The sequence below is a fragment of the Notolepis coatsorum genome (assembly GCF_963971535.1).
Source record: "Notolepis coatsorum genome assembly, chromosome: 16".
Classification (NCBI taxonomy): domain Eukaryota; kingdom Metazoa; phylum Chordata; class Actinopteri; order Aulopiformes; family Paralepididae; genus Notolepis; species Notolepis coatsorum.
The window spans coordinates 70,361,451-70,369,851 of NC_140180.1; positions in this window are offsets into that span (position 1 = coordinate 70,361,451).

Here is an 8,401-nt window from a genome sequence, read left to right on the forward strand (position 1 = left end):
CACTGAGATCCAACAGGATAAGGATGGAGATCTTATTCTCGTCAGAGTTTAGTCTGAGGTCACTGATTATTTTGGTGAGGGCAGTTTCAGTGCTATGATATTTTCTGAATCCTGACTGAAATTCTTCTAAGATGTTGTTTTCTTCAAGAAAGGAATTTATTTGAACTGAAACTATCTTTTCAAGTACTTTACTAATGAATGGTAGGTTGGATATTGGACGATAATTTGCCATTTCATTACTATCCAAGTTAGGTTTTTTTAGTAATGGCTTTACAACTGCTGTTTTAAAGGCATCCGGGAAAATACCAGTCCTAAGGGAAGTGTTTATGATATCTAGCACAGGGCTTGAAACACTATTAAATACCCGTTTGAAGAAAGCTGTAGGTATAGGGTCAATGTCTGAGGTGGAGGAGTTACATTCTGAGACAGTTTTGCAGAGTACATCTAATGTGATGCATGTGAAACTTCTCATGGTTACATTGCACGGTTTGCCGCAATCAACTTTATTTCCATCATGAGTAATGCTGGCCCTGATCAAGGTTATTTTGTTGTTAAAGAATAGTGCAAGTTCTTCACACTTAACCGTTGATGACTGAGGAGGTGTAGGGGCAGTGTTGAGTAGTACATTAATAGTGGAAAAGAGGATTCTGGAGTTTCCAGCATTTTCTGTAATGATTTTAGAGAAGTAATCTTTCCTTGCTAAGCGGATGGTTTTATTATAAGCAGTTAAAGCATCTTTGTATATATCACAGCATATGGTGGTTTTTGTTTTTCTCCATTTTCGCTCCGCTGCACGACATTTCCTTTTTTCTTTGTTGACCGTATTATAGTTTAACCAGGGCGAGGCTCTAGTTTTCTTCTTTTTCGTTTTTAATGGGGCGACAGAATTTAATATAGATGACATTGCATCATTGAGATTTTCTACCATTTCATTTAGAGAGCTGTCATGATTGTGTGGTTCATGTAGTCTGATAAGATCAATGAACTTTGATTCAGCTTTGTCGTTTAGGAGCCTCTTTTTAACTATGATTTCTTTTTTTGTTTTAGTAAGGGTTATTTGAGTATCAAAAAATATACAGTGATGGTCGGAGAGAGGTAATTCAGTTATTGAGATATTTGTTATGCTTAGCCCAGTTGTTGTTATAACTAAGTCTAGTGTATTCCCAAGCCGGTGAGTTGCATTTGTTATATGCTGTATTAGGTCAAAGCTATCCAGTAGATTTTTTAGTTCCATAGTTTTGGAGTCTGTTTTCTTATTAAAATGGATGTTCAGGTCTCCATTTAGGATCACCTTATCATATCCGGTAACACATAGTGAGATCAGTTCAGAGAGCTCCTGTATAAATATTGGTGAGTGTCTAGGCGGGCGGTATATTGTGACAATAATAGTTGATTCTGTTTTTAGTTCAATGGCAAGATATTCCATTGACATGAACTCGCCTAGTTCTGTGATTCTAAACAAGAGTTTTGAGGAGAAGATTGCTGCAACTCCTCCGCCCCTTTTATTTTTTCTGGGTATTTGAAAAAAGTTATAGTCTGGTGGACAAGCTTCTATCATTATTGATGTAGCTGTGTCATTATTTAGCCATGTCTCTACTAGGCAGATGCAATCTAAGTTATTTTCTTTAATCAGATCATTTACTAAGAATGTTTTATTATTCAGTGATCTGACATTTAGGAAAGCTAATTTTATTTGTTGGACTTCTTTAGAGGAGGTCTGCTTTGGTTTGACCGTGATGGCCCTGAGGTTAATAGCAGGTAAACGCATTGGTGGCGTATATTTTTCACCATGCCATTGGCTAGTTATGATTACTTGTATGTTTTTAGAGATGGCATGGTAATTGTGCTATACTGTACCGTACTGACTGCACTGTGCTTTCGGGGACATTTGATCAGACGAGATGGCCTTGTGTGATATGGGGGGGGGGGGCGGGGATGGGACGTCTTGTGCTGTACTTCGTGGTGAGATTGTGTCCTTCATGACTATCTCTCGTGCTGGTGTGAGCTTAATATTCTTGGAGGCCATCAAGGCATGACGCATGTTTGCTGATAGGAGCTTTGAACCTAAGCGATTTGGGAAAAAGCCATTTCTTTGAAAACGTTCTGGGTTATTCCAGAAAACATTGAAGTTGTCAATGAATTTCAGGCCGTGTACGAGACATGCAGCCCCTAACCATGAATTAAAATTTAGGAGTCGACTGAATGCTTCCTGTCCTCTGCGAAAGCATGCAATTGGTCCACTGATGGACACATCAGTGTTTGTGTACCCAGACTGATGTTTGTCTAGTGTGTTCATTAAACGTGTGAAATCGTCTTTCAAAGTCTCTGTGCCAGTCTTCTTTCGCAGGATGTCAAACGATCCAGAGTGAATGACAATTTTTGTTATTCCTGGTCTGATTAGTGTTGGAAGTTTTTCGGCTAGCTCTTTCACAGTTGTATTGTCTAGACAGATATTTTCTGTGTTTGCCATCTCCACATACCTTGTTATGGAATCTCCAATCAGTATGCAGTCTATTTTCTGTGTGAGGTTAGCATTTTTCTTTCCAACAGTTTTGGGGCCGTTTGTTTTTGGGCTAGGCCTAGTCTGCTGGTTCTTTCCACAGTCCTGTGGCCTTGGTGGAGCCTCGTTAGCCTTCATGTTAACGCTGGTCCCGTACCTTCGGCGTTGGCTACCGCGACGTTCTCGGCGCATGATAGTCTCTTCGCTGTTAGCCGTTCGCTCGGTCTGGGTCGTGTTTGCCAGCCGTGTCGCTAGTGGCTCTGTTTTCCTCGTCGTCTCGTCGTTAGCGTGTGCTTCGTTAGCATTAGCGTGAGCTCCGGCATGCCAGCTGTTTGCTTCGTTAGTGTTAGCGTGAGCTCCGGTATTCTTGCTATTAGCGTCGTTAGCGTGAGCTCCGTTACGCTCGCTGTTTTCTTCGTTAGCGTTGTTAGCTACGCTTCTATGTCTCTTTGCCTTGGGTGTTGATATGCGTGTTTCCGAGAGTAGGTTGAAACTATTTCTATATAACTATTATGACTATGATAATAAGGTGGTTACAACCTGGCCAAACTCAGGTAATAAATAGCTCTGGCAAACACACACAGGCAGACCGACAAAGAGATAGAGATGGGGTTTCATCTCTCACATTCTGTTAGACACAACTGACAAATATGTATACACATACCATGACAATAAAGGTGGGACAGCAACTTCCCTTCCTGTGAGGGACGTGTGAATATTAAAGGCAACCAACTTGTGTTCGGCTTTTCTCTATCACACACATAATAAACCTCTCCATAAAACAGGGACACGTCCCCAAGGATTTCAAAATTGCGAGAGTAACACCCCTGCACAAAAAGGGCAGCAAATTAGACCCAGGCAACTACCACCCTGTTTCTATCCTTACCTCCATCTCGAAAGTCATGGAAAAAATAGTATACAAACAGGTCGAAAAAGTACCTTGCGGGAAAAAATCTAATCTACGAATTCCAATCTGACTTCAGAACATCCCACTCCACTGACACATGCCTTCTCTATTTGAACGACCACATCAAACAAGAGGTGGACGCGGGCAGTGGTAATTTCAGAAGTGCCTGTACTCTGTTTATAATGACGTCACATGCACGTACCGGGGACAGTTTCGTATTGCAGCCTCCCGTAGGTGCTCTTTGAGAGCGATTTTGAAGGTGGGTAGGGATTCACATTCTTTTTACGGCTGTGGGTAGGGCGTTCCACATTGTTGTGGCATAATTGCGAAACGTGTTTAGTCCCTTGTTTGAGCCGAATATGGGTTGAACATGATTTGTGGATCTCCCTCTGGTGTTGTGGTCGTGGTATTCACTGACCTTTGGGAAGTATTTCGACATGTACATGGGTATCTTAGTGGTGTAGTGTATCTTGTAGACCAGGTCCATTGCAAGTAGCTGTACTCTGTCGTCTACTCTAAGCCATCCTAGGTTGTCAAAATGGCAATCACTGAAATTGCTAGCTAACATACCTGCAATGATGATGTAACCTGTAAGGCGAAGCATCTGAACAGTAAATTATATATAATAATTTATATATAATACAGACAAACCAGGCAACTGCTTGGAGCTCCCACCAGTAGGGGGGGCTGACAGAATGTACTACTCAACAGCAGCGACCGCAACCCCTTCCGCCTTTTACAATCAATGGATAATAATGCAATGAAATGATGGTAGGAAACCCCCTTAGGGGCACCATTTCACTCGTGTAAAAAAAAAAAAAAAAAAACTTCATGTGAAACCGAAACTTTGAGCCAGCATCAGGACCAACATGTAAAAAGATAAATGAAGAGGAATTATCCATCTGGAGCAGAAAATAAGAGGAGAAAAAAGATGAGGAGGAAAAAAGAAAGAAAGACAGTGGTAAGTAGAGCAGAAAAGCTACTGATTAACCTCTTAACACATTCAGCGCCACACTTAGCGGTTATCTTTACCGCTAGATGGCCAGCTTTGATAGTCGTTTCCACGGTGTTTCACTATGTTTGCGAAGCTGTGTGTGTGTTCTGTATTATAGCTGTAGAGACAATGGTGTGGCTAATTTGACAGACATTACTTGTAGTGCAACATGGGGAAACATTTTTTTCTACACACTCGCTTTTTTTGTATCCACTTTTTCTCCTTATTTTTCTATTTTTCTCCCATCCCAATTTCGTAATTCCAATTCTTCCCTCCCTTGTCTTGAACGTTGCTAGACTATGCCTCCCACTGGTCGGCTGTAGTGAGGATAGAAGCCTTGCATCACGTGTCCCCTCCGGTACACGAGGAGGCAGCCTGTCGCATCTTTTCACCAGACAGCTCGAACTCTCAGTGGCAAGGAGTAACGCGTGGGAGGCTCATGCTGCCCCCGATACTTCCTGTTTATGCTGTACAGGCGTCACCCAACCGACCTGTAGGAGTCGCTGTCCACAACGTCCAATCCCCACCCACCGGCTTTCTGCCAATTGTGTTAGTATGACGGCCGGCCAAGCCGGTAGCAACACAGAGAGCTGGGCTCGATACCAGTATCTCAAGTCAAGTCAAGTCAAGTCAAGAGTTTCATTTGTCACGGCATACAAGTATACAATGAAATGCGGGGGGTCTTGCCCACAACGATGTGCATAATACAATAGTAATATATAATAGAATCCAATAGAACGACATTGTGCAATAAAACAAGTAAACAGAGTAGGGCATATCGGTATATGTACATGAGTTATTTACAGAGCATGGTAGGACATGCTAGGTCCTGTGGTAGTGCAATACACTGTTAGCTACGGATGAGGCACTGGATCTTTATGTACATGCTATATTATACAATCTCAAGTTATACTATACTATTCTTAAAGTGACCTTTCCTTTTGTAAAGTGACCATAAGTGTGAGCGTGTGCAGCATGAGTGTGTGTTTGCTCATGTTAAAGTGGCTGCTAGTGTGTGAGCGTGTCCAGTGTGTGTGTCGTGTGTGTGCTCATGTGTGCTTGTGTGTGGAGAGTTCAGTGTTCAAGGCTCTGATGGCCTGGAGGAACAAGCTGAGCCTAAGTCTCTCTGTCCTCGTTACTGGTGCTCGCAAGCGTTTGCCTGACCGCAGCAGCATGAACAGGCTGTTGTTGGGGTGGTGAGGGTCTTTCATTATCCTGCAGGCTCTGGATTTGCACCTCTTGTTGTATAGGACCTGCAGGGTTGGTAGTGCAATACCCGTGGTACGCTCGGCTGAGCGCACCACTCTCTGTAGGGCCTTCTTGTCCTGTGCCGTGCTGTTGCCATACCAGGCAGTGATGTTTCCAGTCAAGATGCTCTCTACAGCTCCGGAGTAGAAGGACTGGAGTATCTTCCCAGATACTCTGAACTTCCTTAACTGTCTCAGGTGGTAGAGGCCAGTGGCGGCTGGTCAATAGGGGCGCTAGAGCGCCGCCCTCCCTGGTTAAAAGGGAGAATTTCTCTCGGGCTAGCCGTAGCCGCATTTCTCTCGGGCTAGACGCAATAGCGCTTACAGTGGGCGTGCACTGGTTTCATCGCTGTATCCGTCGCAGCCAATCAGTGCGTAACGCGCTGTGCGTTGAAATATGATGTATTATGATGGAAGCCGGGCGCGTGTTAAAGCGATCTATTATCATCTAAGCAAGCAGCGTCTATACTTTCCGTAGCCGCATTTCTCGGAGACGCTCTCTGATTGGCCGACGCCAGTATTTTCCGTAGCCGCCTTTCTCTGAGACGCTCTCTGATTGGCCGACGCGGCGACGCCAGTACTTTTCCGTAGCCGCATTTCTCGGTTTGGCTTAGAGCAGGGCGATAGAACGCCAGGTACTGTAGTTTGCACTTTGCAGCTGTATAGTTACTCTTCGAAGTTGGTTAAGGTTAGAGTTTGTCAGCAAGTTCTTTCGACGGTTAAGCTTAGGCACTCTTTCAAAGTTGGTTATGGTTAGAGTTTGTCTTAGAGCAGGGCGATAGAACGACAGGTAGTTTTCAGGCTGTTCGACACGGAAATGGGCAAAGACACAGCTCATCATCACAGTACTGTTGTGTTATGCTAACAAGAAGCTACTTGTTAGCACTGGGCAGTGGATATACATACATCAACAGTCTGGGACTGTGGGACAGTGGACAAGCCCTCCTGGACCACGTTTCAACTAAACAGTGAGCATTATCTACAAACTATAACTTCACTCACACACCTCGACCTTCCAGGCGGGGTGGAGGCACTGGCCTCATGACATCTCCTTCATGGACTACAAACTTAACACCCCTCCCAGCACTGTCACTCTCCTCTTTTGAATATCATGCAGTATCTGTCTCTAATCCTTTCAATCTCACCATTGTTACACTCTACCGCCCTCCAGGTCCGCTCGATCACTTCACAGATGAGCTGGACATGCTTCTAAGCTCCTTTCCGGAAGATGGTACCCCTCTCCTTCTATTGGGCGACTTCAACCTGCCTGACTCATCTCAGTCAGTCATAGTAGTCTCCCTCCTACAATCATTTGACCTGACTCCCACTGCCATGCCTCCCACCCACAAAGCAGGCAACTCCTTGGATCTCATATTTTCCCGTAACTCCAGTATCATTAACACCACGGTAACTCCCCTACATGTATCTGACCATTCCTTCATATCCTTCTCACTAACTCTCATGCTTAACCGAAAGGTCTTCACCCCAACTCAAACCGTCTCACTCAGACGCAACCTGCCCTCCCTATCCCCCTCCACCCTCTCCTCTGACATACTATCCACTCTACCTTTGAGTGACACCTTCTCTGCTCTCTCCACAGAGATGGCAACCTCCACCCTCCTCTCAGCCCTTGCAACCTCCTTCGACAAGCTCTGTCCCCTCGTTGAGAAACCTGCCCGCCGTTCCCCACCCAGTCCATGGCTGACAGATCCAGTGAGAGAACAAAGACAGGTCCTGAGAGCAGCTGAAAGGAAGTATAGAAAGTCACGCCTCACTGCTGACATCGACACATATCACAACCTCTTGTTAACATTCTCCAAAACCATTACTAATGCCAAAGCTTCTTTCTTTCACCATAGGATCGAGGCCTCTCCCAAGAATCTTCGCAAACTGCATGCTACCATGTCCTCCCTCCTCACTCCCCCCCCACCCCCCCCTCCCTCATCTTTCTCTGCCGAAGACTTTGCGATCTTCTTTGAGGAAAAAGTGGAGAACATCCGCAGCTCCTTCTCCCAACCCCCACCCATTCCAAATGCTGAATCGAGAACCTCATCCTTCACTCTGTCATCTTTCTCTCCCATTACAGAAGCCGAGACCCTGACACTGGTAACGTCGAACCGTCCGACTACATGCCAGCTGGACCGGCTACCTTCCCCACTCCTCCAGACCATAGCACCAGACATCCTCCCATTCCTAACTGCAACCATCAACTCCTCACTCAACTCGGGGGTGGTCCCCACCTCCCTAAAACAAGCCAGAGTCACGCCCCTCATAAAAAAACCATCCCTGAACCCTACCGTCATAGGCAACTACCGTCCTGTCTCTCTTCTCTCCTTCCTTTCTAAAACACTTGAACGTGCTGTATCCAACCAACTTACTGCTTATCTCTTACAGAATGACCTCCTAGACCCTAATCAGTCAGGCTTCAGGACTGGTCACTCCACAGAGACAGCCCTCATTGCGGTCACAGAGGCACTTCACTTAGCAAAAGCGAAAGGCCTCTCCTCTGTCCTGATTCTCCTAGATCTATCTGCAGCCTTTGACACAGTCAACCACCAGATCCTCCTCGCGGCCCTCGCAGGAATGGGAGTGGCTGGCTCTGCGCTGACATGGTTGTCATCATACCTCAATGACCGCTCCTACCAAGTGTCATGGAGAGGGACCCTGTCGGCCACCCGCCCCCTGCGGACGGGTGTCCCCCAGGGCTCGGTTTTAGGACCCCTTCTCTTCTCCCTCTACACTAAATCACTGGG